This window comes from Cetorhinus maximus, chromosome 1 (genome assembly GCF_964194155.1).
Source record: "Cetorhinus maximus chromosome 1, sCetMax3.hap1.1, whole genome shotgun sequence".
NCBI classification, from domain to species: Eukaryota; Metazoa; Chordata; class Chondrichthyes; order Lamniformes; family Cetorhinidae; genus Cetorhinus; species Cetorhinus maximus.
This window is the reverse complement of record NC_135879.1, coordinates 19,325,120-19,337,668: the sequence shown is the minus strand read 5'-3', so window position 1 is coordinate 19,337,668 and position 12,549 is coordinate 19,325,120. Positions and strand designations below refer to the sequence as shown.

At 42.7% G+C, this 12,549-nt stretch overlaps 1 protein-coding gene across 1 annotated transcript in view; it reads left to right on the top strand.

The window, feature by feature from the left end:
• Nucleotides 1-561: 561 nt before the first annotated feature.
• The window catches only part of LOC144688852 (uncharacterized), a 582,637-nt gene continuing 570,649 nt past the window's right edge, over nucleotides 562-12,549 (top strand). Inside the window, exon 1 of the mRNA XM_078555848.1 lies at nucleotides 562-929. The gene's annotated coding sequence lies outside the window, so the exon portion shown is untranslated. The remainder of the gene's footprint in view (nucleotides 930-12,549) is intronic.

The following is a 12,549-nucleotide window of genomic DNA, read 5'->3' as shown; positions in this document are numbered from 1 at the left end:
CTGTGTTTCAGTAGATTATTAGTAAATCATCTATACAGTGCACACATTTTTATTTAGGATCTTCCTACCTTTGTGTGCTTTTCATACTGTTTTCATCCACATGATTTGACAACTCTGTAGATTGGGTAAGGGCTGCATGGTGTGCATCAAGGCAACTGTAGATCCTAATGTATTCAGCTGCCAGTAGGAACCCACAGAACCCCCTACCCAACAGAATTATGGCAACTCAGACTGCAGCAGTTCAAGAATAAAAGGCCCACCATCACCTCCCCAGGGCAACTAGGGTTGGGCAATAATTGCCACATTCACACAACTTGCTGGACCCCACATTTTAAAACATCATTAGTTTAAAACATAAAACTTCAGAATAAGTGTGACAGGCTTCGCATTTGGATTTGGTTGTTTCTGGGGGTGGAGGGAGGGAAATAAAACGTGCTGTGTAATTTATTCCCCCCCCCCCCCGCCCATATACCGTTGACTGAAGGTTTTAGGGAAAGAGGTGTGTGCCGATGCTGTAGGTAATCTGTTGCCTCTTTAAGGAGTGCATAGCCTGACGCTGTGCGGATAGAGCCAGTCAGATGGCTGTCGGGCTGCGCCTGTATCTTCAGAGCTGCGCTGGGAGCTGTCCACACGCCGAGAGCCGCTTCCCACAGAACACACTGGGACTGAGAAAGGGAGAGAGAGTGTTGAAGAAAAACCAGACAAGAAAATGACCTTAGTGTGACAGGGACATTGCAACAGGATAAAGAAAGCGGCTACATGAATATAGATGTATATCTGTAAATACACAGTAGTTTCAATGATGAAGCTGCAGTTGGATTTTTCTCCCAGTCCGGAAGCTGCTCGAGACATGAGGTTATTCTTTGTAAATATTTAAGTACCTTCCAACGTGCAGTTTGAACCCACAAGGCGTGAAGACAGTATGGCAAGTGAGTACAGAAATACCTGAGCATTTTCAATGCAGAGAGAGGGAAAAAAAAAAAAATAAGGCAGCCAGCAATTCCTCAGCTTGGGCACGGTGCTTGGAGATCAGCAACATGTATTTTTCATTAAATCGCGTGGGTGTGTTCCACCGCTTTATTAATTTTTAGATCTCTGTATATTCCTAACGCAACACTTACCTGGGTGCAATAGTCATGTTGGATGAAAAATACTTTGGAGATTTGTCAGCACGGTTATGTTAACTGCCATTAAGTAATGTGAGAAACATCACACAGGGAAAGGCTAGTTAGCTTTCGGTTTCGTGTGTCGAGCTTGTTGGTTTCACGTATTCTAAATGGGCCATTTTTGTGTATATATTAAAAAAACGAATTCTCTGGGTGGATTTGATCCTTAAACCCCAGCAGCCAGCTCCATGACGGTGTAGTTAGTGCTGCAGAGGGATCTGCCTCTTGCGGACTGGGATGATGGCAGGGTGGGGCCAGCAGTTTACAGCCATTCACATTTTTTTTCAATATAAAGCTGACAATGCTTTGACATCCTGTAACGTTACACCTGACCTCTTGGGATCTGCAGTATCTATTTTTATGGTCTCTTCCCCCCCCCAACCCCCACCTCCACCCATCACCACCACCACCACCACCGCCACAGTCTGTGTTATCCAGGCCTCGGGGTGGGGGGGGAAAGGAAGTATGCCATCCCCTTGACCCAGTGCTAGTTTGGCACATCTTCTCTCAAAAGTTTTTTTTTTACTAATGAATGGTTTTGATCATTCGAGATTTGAATAATTGCTTCAAATTTATGACTGGGGGAAAAAAAACAGGCCCTCGGTTACTTTGGTTGTCATCAATGTTGTTCATTGAAATTGAAATATTGTTCATGAAACTCTTAAAATGTAAGGCTGATCACGTTTACTGTGATGCCATCACATTTTCAGATGTTGATTGTCACCAGATTCCAGTGCTAACCAAGAGGTAACCAGCTGATGGAAAAATGACAGAACATTAAAGCTTTTTGGATGGGAATTCTGACCGTATGTGGTTCTAAGTGGTGGCTTCAAAACCAGTTATGCAGCAATGTTGCACTGAAATCAGAAAAGCGTTTCCTGTGGGTGAAACACACTTTCAGCAGAATGAGCTAACGTGCTAAGAACCTGATCGGGTAACTGTTCACTGATTGTGAATAACACTCTGGTCACAGTTTGACTGGCTAGTTGGGTTAGTGGTATTTATAGAGACTGACTGACATAACCCCATTGTTTAGTATTGCTCCAAAATGAAGTGGAATGTGAATTCAAATAATGGCTGCCTACTGATTTGGGGCCAATGTAATCGTGCTCACTAAGCCTGTAGAGGTACTGTAGTCCCAATATGAATCGGAGCCACAATTGTTCCATGATCCCAATATATATATTTTTTATTTATTCATTCATGGGATGCGGGCTTTGCTGGCTGGGCCAGCATTTATTGCTCATCCCTAGTTGCCCTTGAGAAGGTGGTGATGAACTGCCTTCTTGAACTGCTGCAGTCCATACGGTGTAGGTACACCCACAGTGCTGTTAGGAAGGGGGTTCCAGGACTTTGACCCAGCGACAATGAAGGAACAGCGATATATTTCCAAGTCAGGATGGTGAGTGACTTGGAGGGGAACCTCCAGGGGGTGGTGTTCCCATGTATCTGCTACCCTTGACCTTCTAGATGGTAGAGGCCGTGGGTTTTGAAGGTGCTGTCGAAGGAGCCTTGGTGAATTCCGCAGTGCATCTTGTAGATGGTACACACTGCTGTTACTGTGTATCTGTGATGGAGGGAGTGAATGTTTGTGGATGTGATGCCAACAAGTGGGCTGCTTTGTCCTGGATGGTGTCAAGCTTCTTGAATGTTGTGGGAGCTGCACTCATCCAGGCAAGTGGGGAGTATTCCATCACACCCCTGACTTGTGCCTTGTAGACGGTGGAAAGGCTTTGGGGAGTCAGGAGGTGGGTTACTCGCTGCATGATTCCTAGCCTCTGACCTGCTCTTGTTGCCATAGTATTTATATGTTAGTCTAGTTCATTTTCTGGTCAATGGTAACCCCCAGGATGTTGAGAGTGGGGGATTCAGTGATAGTAATGCCATTGAACATCAAGGGGAGATGTTTGGATTCTCTCTTGGTGGAGATGGTCATTGCCTGGCACTTGTGTGGTGTGAATGTTACTTGTCACTTGTCAGCCCAAGCCTGGATATTGTCCAGGTTTTGCTGCATTTGGACATGGACTGCTTCAGTCTCTGAGGAGTCGCGAATGGTGCTGAACATCGTGCAATCATCAGCGAACATCCCCACTTCTGACCTTATGATGGAAGGAAGGTCATTGATAAAACAGCTGAAGATGGTTGGGCCAAGGACACTACCCTGAGGAACTCCTGCAGTGATGTCCTGGAGCTGAGATGATTGACCTCCAACAACCGCAATTATCTTCCTTTTGTGCTAGGTATGACATCAACCAGTGGCGTGTTTTCCCCCTGATTCCCATTGACTCCAGTTTTGCTAGGACTTCTTGATGCTACACTCTGTCAAATGCGGCCTTGATGTCAAGGGCTGTCACTTTTAGCTCACCTCCAGTGTTCAGCTCTTTTGTCCATGTTTGAACTAAGGCTATAGTGAGGTCAGGCGCTGAGTGGTCCTGGTGGAACCGAAACTGGGCATCAGTGAGCAGGCTATTGCTAAGCAAGTGCGGCTTGATAGCACTGTTGATGACCCCTTCTATTACTTAACTGATGATCGAAAGTAGACTGATGGGGTGGTAATTGGCCGTGTTGGATTTGTCCTGCTTTTTGTGTACAAGACATAACTGGGCAATTTTCCACATAGCTGGTAGATGCCAGTTTTGTAGCTGTAGTGGAACAGCTTGGCTAGGGGCATGACAAGTTCTGGAGCGCAAGTCTTCAGTACTATTGTCAGAATATTGTCAGGGCCCATAGCCTTTGAACTATCCAGTGCCCTCATCCATTTTTTGATATCACGTGGAGTGAATTGAATTGGCTGAAGACTTGCATCTGTGATGCTGGGTACCTCCGGAGGAGGCCGAGATGGATCATCCTCTCGGCACTTCTGGCTGAAGATTGTAGCAAATGCTTCAGCCTTATCTTTTGCAATGATGGGCTGGACTCCCCCATCATCGAGGGTGGGGATATTTGTGGAGCCTCCTCTTCCAGTGAGTTGTTTAATTTTCCACCACCATTCATGGATGTGGCAGGACTGCAGAGCTTAGATCTGATCCCTTGGTTGTGGGATAGCTTAGCCCTGTCTATCACTTGCTGCTTATGCTGTTTGGCACACAAGCTTCACCAGGTTGACATCTCATTTTTAGGTATGCCTGGTGCTGCTCCTGGCATGCCCTCCTGCACTCTTCATTGAATTAAGATTGGTCCCCTGGGTTGATGGCAATGGTAGAATCGGGGATATACCAGGCCACGAGGTTACAGATTTTGTTCGTGTACAATTCTGATGGCCCACAGCGCCTCATGGATGTCCAGTCTTGAGTTGCTAGATCTGTTCAAAATCTATCCCATTTGGCACAGTGGTAGTGCCTCACAACATGATGGAGGGTATCCTCAATGTGAAGGTGGGACTTCATCTCCACAGTGACTGTGCGGTGGTCACTCCTACTGCTACTGACATGGACAGATTCATCTGCAGCAGGCAGGTTGGTGAGGATGAGGTCAAGTGTGTTTTTCCCTCTTGTTTCTCTCACCATCTATTGCAGACCCAGTCTAGCAGCTATGTCATTTAGGACTCGGCCAGCTCGGTCAGTAGTGGTGTTACCGAGCCATTCTTGGTGATGGACATTGAAGTCCCCCACCCAGTGTACATTCTGTGCCCTTGCCACCCTCAGTGCTTCCTCCAAGTGGTATTCAACATGGAGGAACACTGATTCATCAGCTGAGGGAGGCCGGTATGTGGTAATCAGCAGGATGTTTCCTTGCCCCTGTTTGACTTGATGCCATGAGACTTCATGGGGTCTGGAGTCAATGTTGAGGACTCCCAGGGCAACTCCCTCCTGGCTGTATACCATTGTGCTGCCACCACTGCTGGGTCTGTCCTGCTGATGGGACAGGACATACCCAGGGATGGTGATGGTGGAGTCTAGAACATTATCTGTAAGGTATGATTCCGTGAGGATGACTATGTCAGGCTGTTGCTTGACTAGTCTGTGAGACAGCTCTCCCAATTTTGGCACAAGCCCCTAGATGTTATGAAGGTGGACTTTGCAGGGTCGACAGGCCTGAGATTGCCATTGTCATTTCCGGTGCCTAGGTTGATGCCAGGTGGTCCGTTTGGTTTTATTCCTTTTTTGAGACTTTGTGGCAGTTTGTTACAACTGAGTGGCTTGCTAGGCCATTTCAGAGGGCATGTAAGAGTCAACCACATTGCTGTGGGTGTGGAGTCACGTGTAGGCCAGACCAGGTAAGGATGACAGATTTCCTTCCCTAAAGGACATTAGGGGGATGTGATAGAAATATTGACACCAGACAACATTTATGCTAATATTTTATTAGCATAAAATAAACTCTATTTTATAGCATATAGGGAGTGGAAGCTCAGTACAATTAAAGTCACCAGTGAAATTAACGGAGGTTCAGTCTTATATAGCATTTCCTCTGCAAAAACACAAATACTTAAGCAATTGAATTAGGTATCTGTAAAGTGTAACAACATAGCAGAAGATCATAAGTATTTCAGTTCAGTTAATTTTATTGCAGTACTTCAACCAAGAGAATGGTGTGCACTTTGCTTCTCTTTTCTTTCAAGCCAATAGCTAATTGTGACTGGTGCTGGTTAGATCAAGGGTACATACTGCTGACACATGCAAATTAGACGTCGCAATGGATTTGATGACTGGAATATATTCAAATAATGCATGTGCAGGAAACAGTTAAGAAAATTGTATTTACCTTAGAAATAATGAGGGAAAAATTTGCACTAATGAAATAAGTCAATTACATGATTGACTTAGTTTATTGATGAGTACTGCGGTTTCAAATAGTATTAAACTTTCTCAAAGACAGATAAGATGTACAGACTTTAATACATATATCTATTACTGTATCATAAAGTTTTATTTCAAAAGGATATTTAATGTTATGGAATAAGGGGAATATTAATGCTAACAGTGAGTGAGTACATCCACTTGTAAAGATGACTAACTTTTTCACTTTATTCATGAGTTATACAATCAGCTTTGTTTGTGGAAATACTTCACAAATCTCTTTGCCAACAATTACATTCTCTCTATGTGTACTGAGGATGAATAGTGATTGTAACAAGATTCATGGTACAAGGTATTGCAAATTTTATAACTCTTTGCACATAAACTTTGTACTATTAGTTTAAATGAAATTCTCACTCTGTGCTATGTGTGATAGCACATTTTCAAAATAATAAGATGGGGCATGAATATTCTAGTCATTAAAACGCAATACTCAAAGAAACTTATATCAGTGTTGAATGTTCTACCAAAGGCTTTCATGGGCTAAAAGGTTCATGCAAAAAACATGGCTAAGGTTCTATCAACTGTGCAATCAGTTGAATTTGATAATGGGTAAGTACATATATGTCACAAAAAAATTGACATTCTTAGAATTTTTGAAGAGTCTGTGTGGAATTGCCATTGAATGTTTGCATTGTGCGGGATCGGTTTGGCCTCAGTTGCTTATATTATGCAATATACACTGGGAATTTGCACAAGAACATTAAAAATACATGTGGAAAGGGCTGTGTTAGCTCTATTTGCTTATGTAAGATGAACATTGCGCGTACTGTTTGCCCACAGACAGTCATTGAATAATCATAATCCGGCAGTGACTTTTGTATAATAAAAAAAACTCATGTCAGATATTTTTGAAAAGAGATTTCTATTGGCAGTATCTTTTTTGCCTTTTTCCAAAGTGAACATTAAATTGACTTTGCCCAAGAATTTTTTTTTCTCCCACAGAGGGGTACAACACAAGATGAAGATTTATTTTCTCCTCAGGTGAGCGTCAGATCCGTTTTGTGCAGGAACCTTTTTTTTCCACATTGATGTTTATAGTGCAGAAGGAGGTTGTTTAGCCCAACGTGCCTGTGCCAGCTCTTAGCTCAAACCACCCAAAACAAATCCCCACTGCCCTGCTCTCTCTCCACAGCTTTGCACCTATCTCTACTTCATATGTTCATCCATTTTGTCATTAACAAAGCTAGTCTCTGCTTCAAGTAGGAATACATTCCATATTCTGACAGCCTGCTCTACATAAAGAAATTGTTCTTACCTTCTCTCTTTCATGACAGTTTTTAATTGACCTCCGACAGTGATTTCTCATCTAGCAGAAATAGTCTTTTCCCTATTCAACAAATCAACACCTTTAAGTCTCTATTAAATTTCATCCTCGACTTTTCTGTTACCTCAAGTCTCTCCTCATAACTGCAATTTTTTTACTACCCTTTGGCACCTTATTAGAGCAGTTTCAGTATTTTAATGTGAATAAAGTGGACTTGTTGCTTGGCAGCAGGTATTCTGCTCAGTACTCTTCAATGCATGAAACATTTTGTTTTTTAAATTAAGCTGTCAAGTACACTATTATATGCAGCAAACAAAAGTTTAAATAAAAAGTGGGTGGGGATATTGTAGATACATGGAAATAATCAATACACACGAGGCTCAGAAATTGAACACTAATTGCACAGCGAACTCAATACATTCAATTTATGAGATAGTCACTAAAGGACAAGAGAGAAACCAGCAACTTGAAAGAGGACAGTCCCTTAGCATAAATCTCTCATCCCTTATTCTTCTTTATGCTTCCTCTATTTTATGAGGACCCAATTCTTTAGCAACTCCCAAGGGCCCTTTGCTGTAATCTAAACATTTGCACATGGAACAGTCTCCTTAATAAGAGCTTTTTATTTTTCAGTGTGAGGAAGGTCTGTCAATACCTAGTGTCTTAAGGTGGTACACTTTACAATGGTAATTAATGTACAGCACCATGTATGGATTCCTAGTATTGCTGGATTTGGAGAGTTGTATATTCGTAGCGGCAATCAGCATTGGGAAGAATGGTTCCCTCTCAATTCCCTGGACTTTCATCCAGAAAAGCTTTGATTGCAACTGTTCAATCTTGCAGGATATATAGAGAAATTGAGGCTTACAATGCCAATGTTTTGTGCAGATGTGAAGGGACCCAATATGTTTTTATGGCACATTCAACTGAATTTGTTTGTTTCCAGCCTCTACCTCTACCATTGTGATTGACTTCCAGACTTCCCTAATTGCAGGTCAGAAATCATATCTGCAGCATTTTCTGATGAGATTGTGGGGAAATTTGCAAAAGGTCTCTCTTCAAATCTTATCACTTCTTCCTCAAATTGCAGGCTATATTTGGGCTTCTTGTCATTTTACTTGGGGATTGAAGAGGTTTGTGCCTAATTCCTCACTTGAAATATGCATGCTTAATTTGTAGATGTTTAAATAAATCTGTTAGAAATAGTACGTTTCAATTCTGCTTTATTAAAGCTGCAATAACCTAAGTCTGTGACACAGAGCTAGACACAGTTGGGAAGACACTGGGGCCATTTAAAAATAACCACCGGGACCCAGATATGGAAGTCCCGCACCCATTTCCAACAGATCCAGTTTTTTGCTGGTATGGGAAAGGGGGTTGGGGTTGATTCACACAGGAGGGAAATCTGAACTTTGTGCTTGACCCCATTTTGGTTGGTCCAAAGGCCTTAACCTGCAATGTGGGAGTCACAAATTGATGGAGTAGACTTGAATGCTCTTGAAGGGCAGATAAGGTTTGTGTAACTGTCATGATCTGAAGTTTTTTTTAAAAATGCTTTAAACTTTGAAAAAAAATCAGGCTGCAGCTGTCAGTGAGAGTTAAGAAAACCCTTTGATAGACTACTTTGATTGACAGGGGTAGGTTAGGAAAAAAAGTCACACCTGGTCATGTAGTTTTAATAAAGCTATTTGTTGTCATTTCCCCAAAGTCTATCATTATATCATTATGAATGCTCACCGTAGTTTCAAAAGCCACAACTATTTCAGCAGGAGTTCTGAATTCACAGTTTGATTGACAGCTTATAGAAGCTATTAAGGGATTAGCTGTTTTTGATGTGGGGCCTGAATAGAAGTTTGTTCTTATAAGAGATTAACCAATTGAGATTTAAAAACTTTGAATGGATTTTATGAGTGGGAATTTTTTTTCAAATTCAAGTGTGTAGGAGCGAGAGCTTGATTAGATTGTTATCAGTTTATTTTTTCATCTCTGCATGTCTCCTGAGGTTTGCCTATGGCGGGATGTTGGGTAAGTGGCTTTGGAGGTGGTATGGAAGGTATGAACAGCCATGGGCTGGATGGGAGGCATGGGTTGGCTTTATGTTGGCATGGAGGGCTTGAGGGACCATGGATCTGGCTAGCGAGGCGAGGGTCTAACAACTTCAAAAACAATTGGGATGAAGTCCCAGAGAACAGGGGCGGACCTTCTGAGCGGCCCACCTCACACTTGCCCGCCCCTGTGGCTGCCTACATTCTGCTTCTGGGGTCAGCAGGTGGGTCTGGTGAGTCAGGAAATTTCCCAACTCAAGCTGCCAGCATCAGCAACCAAAATCTGGCCCACAGTGTCTGAATACACTCAGACCTAGACTTGTGCTAGTAAATCTCTGTGTAGTTAATCTCAGTAATAGGATTGTACCATATAGGGACATGAGAGCTAAACATAGATCCCTCATTATGCTTCTCTAACTTTCAGTGGAAGAGCTGTGCAAATGTTAAGGTAAGGTGCAGGTGATTTGTCAAGGGAAGGAGGGAAAAGGCAGGGTTGATAAGCATGCAGGCTTTATTCTCTATATGCCACTACTCTGGGGAATCTAGCCTGAACACACAAGCCTGACTGTGTTTTATAATTGCATCAATGCACATATTCCCATTGACTAACAGTGGGAGCAAAGCAGCAATAAAAAAATATGCCTTGCCTTGGACAGGATGACTTTTTGCATGTGCATTTCGTTTTAGTAAAAAGAACTGATGGAAGCTAATTGCCTATCAAATTAGAATTCTAATAAATGTACAAAGGTTATATTGTATAAACAGTAATGCTGATGTGGTTGTAGAATATTTTGAGCAGTGGAGTACTTCCTGGCTTCTCGTGTTATTGAATCACTTTCAGCTTAGAAATAGCTAAGAGCCTGGCTACTCTGACTAAATCAGTCAAAGAAAAATTAGGCAAATACGTTATTACTGTTCTTCAGGGACAGCATTAAGAACATGGGGCTCAGTGTAAGGCCACCTATGCAAGGTAATAGCTGATCCCTGATCATTTTTTCAACTACTCTTATTTATCGCAAACATGCCTTTTCACGATGGTACATGTGCATATTTGGCACCAGATTAGGTAAATGGCATTTAGCATCCTTATCTAGTGAAAGGTAGGAGCTCCAAACGAACCCTTTGCATAAGGCCTCCTCTGGCAAACACTGCTGTCACCTATCTTTTGATGCTTATTGGGAGGTGCAAATCCACCCTCCCCCCATGTGAAACCAGAATAGCATTGAGAATAGGGAAAGTTTCTGCTAGTTGGCAATTAACCAACAAGAGGAGAAAATGAAGTATCCAATGAGAAACTTGTTAATTTATCTAAAACAGAGAAAAACTGTGAATAATGTCAGTTCACTTAACTTGCAAGATCGTTTGTGATGTTACATACTAAAAATTGAAGTTGACAGTTCTTGCATTGTTAAGAACTGTTGTCATCTGTAGAAACATCAATTCACTAGTAATGTCAAAACTGCGGGAAACATTGTCATGATGCTGTGTTCTACTTAGTAAGAGCTGTATGAAAGTTTATTGATGCTGTAAAGTGGAAAATAATTGAACTCTGCCTGTACATACCTAGGGATGTTAAACAGGGTACTGCCTTCTTTCAGCTAGTTCCAGAAGAAGGAGGAGAGTAGCAGAAGAGGCATGCAGTGCTGGCCAGCCTAGATATCCCAAATAATTTTAACCTGATGTGCTTTACTCGCTATTTGGTCCCAATATAGGCTCTGGATAAATCTCTCATCTTTACTGTCAATGTCACAATTCAGCAACATACATAGAGTCATAGAGGTCTACAGCACAGAAAAAGGCCCTTCGGCCCATCGAGTCTGCACGGTCAAACAAGAACCTAACTATTCTAATCCCATTTTCGAGCATTAGGCCCATAGCCTTGTATGCCATGGCTTCTTAAATGTTGTATGCAATACTTCTTAAATGTTATGAGGGTTTCTGCCTCTATCATCCTTTCAGGCAGTGAGTTCTAGATTCCCACCACCCTCTGGGTGAAAAAAATTCTTCCTCTCATCCCCTCTAAACCTCCTGCCCCTTACCTTAAATCTATGTCCCCTGGTTATTGATCCCTCCACCAAGGGGAAAAGTTCCTTCCTGTCTACCCTATCTATGCCCCTCATAATTTTACACACCTCGATCATGTCCCCCCTCAATCTCCTCAGCTCCAGGGAAAATAACCCCAGTCTATCCAATCTCTCCTCATAACTAAAACTCTCCAGCCCTGGCAACATCCTGGTAAATCTCCTCTACACTCTCTCTAGTGCAATCAATTCCTTCCTATAATGCAGCTTCCAGAACTGCACGCAATACTCTAGCTGTGGCCTAACTCGCGTTTTATACAATTCCAGCATAACCTCCCTGCTCTTATATTCTATGCCTCGGCTAATAAAGGCAATAAAGGCCCTATATGCTTTCTTAACCACCTTATCTACCTGTCCCGCTACCATAAAGGATCGGTGGACATGCACACCAAGGTCCCTCTGATCCTCGGTACTTCCCAGGGTCCTACCATTCATCGTGTATTCCCGTGCCTCGTTTGTCCTGCCCAAGTGCATCACCTCACACTTATCCGGATTAAATTCCATTTGCCACTAATCAGCCCATCTGACCAGCCCGTCTATATCCTCCTGTAATCTAAGGCTATCCTCCTCACTATTTACCACCCCACCAATCTTCATGTTATCCGCGAACTTACTGATCAACCCTCCTACATTCAAGTCTAAATCATTTATATGTACCATAAACAGCAAGGGACCCAACACAAATCCCTGTGGAATCCCACTGGACACAGGCATCCAGTCACAAAAGCACCCCTCGACCATCACCCTCTGCTTCCTGCCATTCAGCCAATTCTGGATCCAATTTGCCAAATTGCCTTGGATCCCATGGGCTCTTACCTTCGTTATCAGTCTCCCATGCAGGACCTTATCAAAAGCCTTGCTGAAGTCCAAGTAGACTATGTCAAATGCATTGCCTTCATCTATACAACTGGTCAGCTCTTCGAAAAATTCAGTCAAATTGGTCAGACATGACCTCCCCTTAACAAAACCATGCAGACTGTCCTTGATTAATCCGCCCCTCACCAAGTATAGATTAATTTTGTCCCTCAGAATTGCTTCCAATAGTTCCCCACCACTGAGGTTAGACTGACTGGCCTGTAGTTCCCTAGTTTATCCCTTCCTCCCTTCTTGAATAATGGTACCACATTGGCTGTCCTCCAGTCCCCTAGCACCTCTCCTGTGGCCAGAGAGGTATTGAAAATTATTGCCAGC